The following is a 9,125-nucleotide window of genomic DNA, read 5'->3' on the forward strand; positions in this document are numbered from 1 at the left end:
TTTTCAAGCCTCTGTGCATTCATTCTAGCCTATCTCAGAGACCTTGATTCTCTCTAGTTCCCTCTCATATGTCTAGCCCTGGTCTCATTCTGTCTCTTCTTATAAACTTATCTGTGGTGTTGGGAGACCTTCCTGTCTGCAACTCCTACCCTATAGAAAAGGGCTTTGTCATACCACTTTGCCTCTCCCTCCCATTTCAAATCACAACTCAGACCTTGTCTGTGCCTCTTAACTTCTCTCTCATATCATTTGTTGCAGTGACTGCATTATAAAGCTCTCTAAGGGCTAGTCTACACTCAAAGTGCTGCAATACGTCTGGTCTATGCCGATGAGAGAGAGCTTTCCCATCACAGGTATATTAAAAACCACCTCTGTGAGAGGCAGTAGCTGTGTTGGTGGGAGAAGCTCTCCTGCCAACATAGCACTGTCCACACTGGCACTTAAGTCAGTATAAATTACGTTGCTGGGGGAGGGTGGCTTATTCACACCCCGGAGTGACATAAGTTATGCCAACATAATCAGTAGTGTAGACAAGCCCTAGGGGATTCAGAGACACGTGGCCAGATCCTGAACTAGCATGAACTGTCAGAGCTCCATTGAAGTCAAAATTAGGAAGGTGTTTGAACCAGAATACCCCATGCTGAGCCCTGCTGTCCTTTGGGGATCCAAAGGCTGATCCAACCTCTACAGTTTGGGCACATCTCAAAATCCAACACCACTCTATTGTCTACCGTGTCTCTCCTGCAAAGTGTGGGCCAAATATCAGCTGGTGTGAATCAGCACAGCTCCAGTGACTTCTATAGTGCTATGACAATGTACACCAGCCGGGGATGTGACTCCTGGTACTTTAAGGGGGCATAAGACAGAAAGAAAGAAAATATGCAGGAGTCTCCAGAAGACAAGACAGTCTTGCAAAATGCCTCTCACCATCTCCTAAACCAGAGCTCAGAGTCCTATGATACTGAAAATGAAGTGAATTTTAATATCTAACACTGTCAAATGGTTAAAAAAAAAAAAAGCATCTCTCGCAAGTGGCTGCTGCTGTTCCTGTTAGTATTGAGATCTCCTGTCAGCCTTTTTACAGAAATACTTTGGAAGTTTGACAGGATTAGGGGGATTAATACATTAATGCATTAGTACAGCTTTTATAGGAGCTTTTCAAAGACTTTAACACTGTGATCCATTTGTCCTGTTATATAAAACGTTCAGTAATTGTTTTAATTGTTCCATTGTGACTAGGCATTGCCGCTCAGATAGTACTGTATATCTAATGTCACCCAGTGTTCTAGAATCTTGCAACAGCACAACACAACAAGGTGAGCCAAGGAGGGTATCTCTGCCCAAGCACAGAATTCTCTTGCCAGGAGCCAGCTGCCCCATAGATTTGTTTAACTGTGCCTGAGGAAAAAATGGTGGCCATCCATTTTGCGCAGACAAAGATCTCATTTTTTTTGCATGAAAAAGGGTAAAGTGACAATACAGCTGTGGGTTTGGTTTTTTGGAGGTGATTGCAAATGTCATGGAAACAAATAAGGAGCCAGGTGAAAATTTCATCACTGCAAAGAGGTGGGTGTTTGGGGACGTGTGCGGGGGGTGGGAGGGCTTCTGTGTTCTTTAGTTAAAGAATTCAACAAGGAACAGCCCCCAAAGCTTTCATGTAAGTGGCATGAAATAAGCACCAAAAAAAAGAAAACATGACATGGTGTGTGCTAGTGCCTTGTATTTATTCACCCCATTGGTTATGTGAGTTAGACACCCAACCAAATATCTATGAACCAACATGTGAAAGCCCACCCATCACTGACACTAAAATGCCTTATTTTGATTGTCAAATATTAATTTGTTCAAGCATTTGCATGTTTAATGAGGCCTGGTCCTTGCATGGAAGTGTCTGGGTGGTAACAAGATAGACTTCGATATTACTATCCTTCACCCCGTTAGCAGAAGTGTGTAAGAGGCGGGACCATAGTCTACAGTACAGTGGGTTTTTCTAAGGTAGTCCAACCCAGGGAATCTTTTGTGATTCTGATTACTGGAAGCTGCTTAGTGGCAGGCACTGCTGATGCGTAAGAACATAGCAACTGCCAGACTGCATCCCAGCTTGAGGAGACATGCTCCCGTTCCCTCTGGTCCAGTTAGCATGCTAAAAATAGCGTAGCCACAGCGGAATGGGTGGCAGAATGCCCTGAGTATGCACCCATCTGAGATCATAGGCCTCTGCTTGGGGAGGCTAGCCCATCCTGCTGCCGGTGCCGCTGCAGCTACACTCTATTTCTATTGTGCTAGCTAATTGGGGGAGGCCTCCTCAAGCTGGAAATCCACCCCCCAGCTCCAAGCATGGACATACGCACAGAGAGAGTGGATGTCTGTAGCTGCCTTTTTGAGCATAGTTGCAATATGCTGCAGGTAGGGAAACCCTTTTGCTTCCAACTAAATGCACATGTTGGGAATTTATATGTGATAGGCCCACGTTACGGCTAGAGACAAAGAGGCACAAAAAAGTTAGGCGCCTTGGCCAAGTATAAAATGGTCGCGCGTTTGTGCTGGGATACAGCCCAGATTTCCTCGCTTCAGCTGCCATGCCATTGCGCCCATAAGCTCAGCTCCAGAGGCAGGCCCTTCAAGTCAAGACTGAGGCACACTAGTAGGGATGGGGGTAGCGGAAGCTTGCACTGCCGTTGCTCGTGCTTTAGCTGACAAATCAATAACTTCATTTGCCAGGGATAGCAAGTCAATCCCTTTCGTGGCACATAAGAGTCATATTAAGGAAAACCGAAATGCTAAAATAATTCTGGCTGCCTGTTGTGCGTTGTAAAGCATTATGGGCTCCTTCTTGCAGGGGGCTCCACCAGTTCTATCCACTGAAGCATTTAAGTGAATAGCTATTGACTTGAATAGGAATACTCGTGTACTTAAAGCTAAGCATGCGCTTAAATATGTTGCTAGATCAAGGCCAGAGTGTTTAGTACTTTGCAGGATTGAGTCCTAAAATTGCAGTCCAGCTGTTAGCCTTCAGCTCCTCTAAATCGATGTCACTCCAGTGCACCAATTTCGAGCACTAGATAATATTTGCTAAATAATTTATATGAGAAATTTGACGATATTTTCCAAATGAATTATTCTGTGAATGTTTTTGCCCATTCTGTATCCATTGGCGCCACCGAAGATGCTAAGCGGCATGGGAAAAGGAGAGGGGAGAAAAGAGAGATGCATGCTGTGTTGCAAGAAGAGTTTAGCAGGAAGGAAATAAAAGACCAGGAGTCAGGAACATAGAAGAAGCTTGACCTAATCTGAAGGGGTTCTTTGTCAGAGTGCTCTGTCCTCTTCTGTAAGCAGAACAGGGAGAGAGTTCTTGTTTCAAAAGCTTACAAGATCACTGCTTGGGCAATTGATGTTATCCCCTGTGAATATCATTCTCCGCAGTTAGGGAACAAACAGCATCACACCGATTTCTTTTCCCCCAGACTCTCTGCAATGGAAATTTGATTTCTCAGCATGCTTTCAACAGCTAAATTATTTCTCACGTTGCTGGATGCCATGTAGCTGGAGCCGTGGCAGTCCCAGGATTCCATAGGGTACATCTGAGTCACTCACAAAGGCTCATCACTTGAACTCTCTTGGATTGCTTTGGTCTATTGAAAGTAAAAGGTAATATCGGCAGTAAACACAGATTTATTTTATTCATTTATTTATTACTTTTGTATGCGGGCATCTCAGGAGATGGGAATTATTTTTTTTCCTTCCTAACTTGGAAAGTATCCATTGGAGCCAGACTGGCCAGTCCTTTCCAATGTATATTTAAATGCCTGCATCTGCTCCAAGATGATAGAATCCAGTCATGGTAATGAGTTTGCCCCCTGTCCGTGACACTATTAATGCTCTCCTTTGAAAAGAAAGGTGGTGGCTTTGCCAGAATTTGACTAGGGAGCGATGTGCAACTAAGGGGAGGGGATCGGTGGTCTTTCTACATTTCCTTCCACTGTGAGCTTTACAAAAATAAATAAATCCCAATTTGCATCTTCAAGCCGTGTTCATAAACTGTCATATCTAGGTGGGAAAAAAAATAAAACCAAATGAAGTGGTGGGAGTGGGTGAGGGGGGAGAAAAATAAAGAAATCAAAGAAAAATCTTTGTCCTAATTTGATTTGTGAATCTATTGTAACAGAATAAAGTGTCTGTAGCTAATAATTCATTTACCTAACCAATTCTCAGACTGGCCATTCACATGCACCCCTACTGGGAAACATGGAAGGAATCTTTTTAACTCTTTCATGGCCTTCAAATATAATGCACTTTCTTTTCCTTTCATTGGGTTCTGATTCTTGCTATTTATTAGCTGGGAACACAAACGGTCAGTCAGCTGGATACCTAGTTTTCAATGCACTAGGGTTTGATCTAGGGGGTCAGGTAAGATTATTGTGCTGAGCAATGCACACACATGTAGTAAGAGAGAGTTTATAATCTAAACAGACACAACAGAAAGGCAGTGTTGTTTACCTCTCTTTTACAGATGAGCCACAGCGGTTAAACAACTTGCCCAAGGTCACACAGGAAGTCTATGGCCAAGAGATGAATTAAGCCCAGATTTCCTGAGACCTAGTCCAGTGCCTTAACCAGCACACCCTCCTGCCTCATATCGCCTCTCTCAATTTAGGTCTCTAGCTTGTGCCCATCATTGTATATGGGTGTTAATAAACTTGGATATAGCACTTTCCATTGTTCCAGCCACTTTACAGCCCTTCATCCTCACAAAGCAGCTGAGTATGTCTATTCCCATTTTGCATGTGAGGAAACTGAGGCACGGAGGCTGAGTGATTTGCCCAAGGCCATAGAAGGAATCAGTGGCAGAGTTAGGATAAGCACTCGTGAGGACTGCCTTATTCCCAAACGCTGTCCTTAACCCCAATGTGCCCATTGGCCTATGACATGGGAGTTGCTTTTACTTTCCTGGTCTGTCATAATTATGAGTAGCTTCATATTGTTTGTGCACTGAAAAATAAAGGCTGTCAGGTTTCTAGATCCCCCGTGTACTGTTAGAATCAGGGCTGGGCTTGGGTTCATAGATTACTTAGGTCCAATTAGAATCGTAAAGGATTCCCGTGGCTTTGTAGTTTTCCCTGCTCAAAGGTAAATCCATCCTTAATACCACAGAGAGCACATTCTGAATGCTCAGAGAGAAAAGAGAGTTAAAAGAAAGCCAGATTAAAGAGAGAGGGGAAGGATGCCAGGAATTATCATTGCAACAAAGTGAATTAGTTCAAGAGCCAGGTAAACATCCTGCTGGAGAAAAGGGATTGGCAATACAGTCACAAAGCAGAGATCTGGCTCATGACATAAACCTAAAGGAGATAGGATTAGGGAGGCCAGGGGCCACGAGATTTGTCCTCAGTTACACTGGTGTAAATCCACAGTAACCCCACCGACAGCCGTGCAAGTTATACACGTGTATAACTCAGAGCAGAATTTAGCCTTTTATGACCAAGTCCTGAGCTGTTTGGAATTTTCCTCTACTGGCTGAAGAGTGAATAGAGTGTTAATAAAACAAGATGGAACTCCAGGTCTCTCTTGCTCATACACACACTCATGATAATAAACTGAGTCATATTATAACAAATCCATGGCCACTTAGCCACTTCATAGCTGTCACTAGTCTACATAGTGCGGCCACTCAGAACTTGCTGCTGGTGATAGCAAGAGTAGCTCTCAGATCCACCTGCTTCAGAAGCACATCACTACTGCATTACCAAATAGAGAATCTCTCTTAGCAGTACAGTGGCTATGAAACAATTGTACAATCCTGAGTTCTTGTAGCACAGGATTGAGGTACACGTGTATCCTAGCGAGTCAGTCACCATATTTGAGAACAGCCTGGGTCACATTCTGCTCTCACTTGCACCAGCATAAATCCAGAGTAATTCTGTTGTGTTAAATGGAATGACACCTGTGTTAATTAAAGTAACCTGAGATCACAATCTGGCCCTATACCTTTACAAAACTTCAGCTTTGATAGGCTGCCAGTGAAATGTTGTGACTAGTTATTGATTAAGTGGTCTGGATCATAGTCTCCCAGGAGGATATAGGTCCCCAGAGTGTCAGCAACTATAAATGTTCCTTCTGTTTTACAATGTAATGAGATATGTGACTTATAATATGGGAACTCATCATAGCTGGATGGATCTGCCTAACTTCAGGCTTTCAGACCAAGTTTTGAGCTTTTGTGAGACTTTTCAGGCCTCCGATATCTCAGGGCTTTTAGTGCAGCAGCTGTGAGCGTGATATCAGAAGAGAGGAGGAATAGTGAGATGGGTCTATTTTGGACAGGCTGCAAAATATTTTGGACAATGCATCTGCAGTCATATGACTCCCATGACACACCATGTGTCCTAGTCAGAGGGGAGACTCCATAACATGAAAAAAATTGATTCAGGTCAAACTGACCTAAAACCAAATGCTTTGTCTCAGTTTTCCCAAGAGAAAATTGAAAAAAAATCATCAAAATTTTAATCTTCCATCAAAATTATTTCAAGAGAAAATTCCTGATCAGCACTAACTAGAAAGAAAGTTCACTAACACATGTTTTTAAAAATCCTTTTTTCTAGTGTAGACATGGCCTAAGTCAAAGCTGAGCTCTTATGAAAATCTGACCCTAAATCACTCTGGATGCAAATGGGTTTCAAAAATTGGAGACCCTTCTTCTCTATTCCCCGCTACTGCATTGGGAACAATCCCAAATCCTAGTCCAGTTTTGGGCTCTGAACATTGCTGCTCAGAGATGGCCAAGCAATACTGACATCGAGCAATGACCACTATCTGTCCTGAGACACAGTGGGCCAAATTCAACACTGTTGCAAAAGGCAATAGAGTTACACCGGGGATGAATTTGGCACAATGGTTCTAATATTTAAAATATAAACAACAGCTCAACGTGCACATTAACAGTGTCATGCTTTGCTGACATTGCCCAAGAATTTGAGTAGAACAAAACCCTTGATCCCAATATTCTCAAACTTCAAAAAAGTTCAGATCCAGATCCAAACTCTGCCACCCATGTCACAGTTTCGGAGGAACAAGTGCTTGTAGAAGGGCTAGATTGGACCAGACTCTCTTTAGAGTTGATTAGTGCCTCTAGAGTTCATTAGTAACTTTTTTAAACTACGTGGTTTTTATTGGAAAATGCCAATTCAGTAAGAAGGTTTCTCAGATCCAAGACAGAATTTCACGTCAAAGTAGAGATACATCCTCCAGAATAGGTATTAGCTCATGTTGGGGTGTAGCAGACCAGGTTCAAGACCCTGGTCTGAATCAGTCAGAGCAGCAACTTAAGCCTGGGGTCTATGTGTGCCCTGAGCTATGGTAATTTTGGGGTCTCTTCTTTTTAAAAAAAAAAATGTTGTGAAAAAAAATTCTAAAGATCTTTGTTTCATTTCACGTCGGATCAGAAACAAATGGCAAAACCTCAACCTTTGCCTTGAAAGGAAATTCTTGTTTGACTGCCAGCCCTATTCTTGATTTTGGAAAAAAAAAATCTCTGATGGAAAAGACCAACCTTAGGGAAGAAGGGCTCAGGGACCAGTCCAATGAGAGTCTCAGATATGTCCGTTTCTCTTTGCAGGCATGGATGGGTGTACCTGATGCAGTTACACATCTAACGAACACACAGACAGCCTCGTCCACCTTTCCTTGCTCAGCTCTCTCGTACATGCAGGTGTGGCGGGAGCACTGACTTTCATCCGTGAAATGCTCAACACTAAGCTGTTCTTATTTTGAAAAAGACTTAAAAAGAGCCATTGAAGGGGCCCTGGTCAAGGACAACTCCATGCTTTTCTCCCATTCTTTCTTTATCTCTAGTCTTTCCTCCCTTGCTCCTGTGGGAAATTTTCACAGCACGGATGGAGAGGAGGCTTGTTTTGAGTGTCTGTTTCTTTACTTCACGTAAAGCTTTGTGGAGTCCCATCTCTCTGTATCTACAGAATAGCGGGGGGAGGGGGGGGGGGAGAGAGAAAGCAAGCGAATGACAGCAGGTCGAGTTCATCTCGATTCTTTCTCCAGCTCTGCTCCTACTTCGCACTGTTTGTTTATTTAGTTTATTTATTGCAAGTTCTTGCCCGGCCAAGTGAACTCCTGTAATTGAATTGCCCGTATCCATGGCAACCTCTTTGCTAAAAACACCCAAACTTTGAAAGAGGATGCACAGGCTTTAACAATAAAGCATAAAAATAACAGGGCTATTAATTAGTGAGGAGACGCTGCCAGCCTTGGGAGTGCATTCCAGCTCCAGCAATGCCTGCTCTGAATCACACGCGCCCTACATGGGCATGGGGAAAAGCAAGGGAGCAGGCAAAACAGAGGTTTGGATCAGGTGCTGACAGACTTGATGCCTGGGATGCCAAGTGCTTAGTTGATGCTGCAGTTTTCATCCAACACTCCAGTGAGATAGAGACATATATAAAGAGCAATTGCCCAAGGCTGGAATATAGCCACCTCTTGGGTGGAGGATGACAGCTGTTTATACTGAGATCTCTTCACCCAACCCTGAAAAGCCATTATCTCTGCAGTGGAACAAAGCTGCTACGTAGCAACACATTGAAACAAAACAAAGAATGGGAGCGGTGACATGACCACTTCCCCAGACAATGACTGATAAATCTCCTGTAGGTTGCTACCTTTGAACTGAGAACTGCGGGCTTAGAGGAGTCCTGTCTGAAATGTATCTTCTACAAACTTTAATATTGCTCCAGTTTGCTTCGTCAAGTTCCCCTTGACCTTTTCTGACTTTGTGACATTCCAAGAGGATCCAGCCTTTGGGATGGCACTTGGTATTTGCCTGAAAATTCACCCTTATTTAGATCATCATGCATTGTAGTGGACTGACTATATCCCCCTAGCTTGCAAATTATCCCCCTAGCTTGCAAACCTACACCCTCACACATATACCCATGGACACATTTTTTCCTCTTGCCATGCTCACTCACTGAGCAATGATAATTGTTGAGTAAGGAATGGTAAAAACAAGCAGGTCAATAAAATAAAACAAAAATAAACTTATGAATGATTTGGATGTAAGACCAAGTTCATTGGTGCCTCAGAGGATGTGGATAAGTCTTGAAGGTGTCCTTCTCTGTCCT

The 9,125-nt window shown here is 43.2% G+C and overlaps 1 long non-coding RNA gene across 1 annotated transcript; it reads left to right on the plus strand.

The window, feature by feature from the left end:
* The first annotated feature begins 1,347 nt into the window (after positions 1–1,347).
* LOC120386555 lies at positions 1,348–7,940 on the plus strand. Its single transcript, XR_005589775.1, has 3 exons — positions 1,348–1,566; positions 3,465–3,648; positions 7,613–7,940. It is a non-coding gene; the product is annotated as an uncharacterized LOC120386555 (long non-coding RNA).
* The last annotated feature ends 1,185 nt before the right edge of the window (positions 7,941–9,125 follow it).

The sequence above is a fragment of the Mauremys reevesii genome, linkage group 19 (assembly GCF_016161935.1).
Source record: "Mauremys reevesii isolate NIE-2019 linkage group 19, ASM1616193v1, whole genome shotgun sequence".
Classification (NCBI taxonomy): Eukaryota; Metazoa; Chordata; order Testudines; family Geoemydidae; genus Mauremys; species Mauremys reevesii.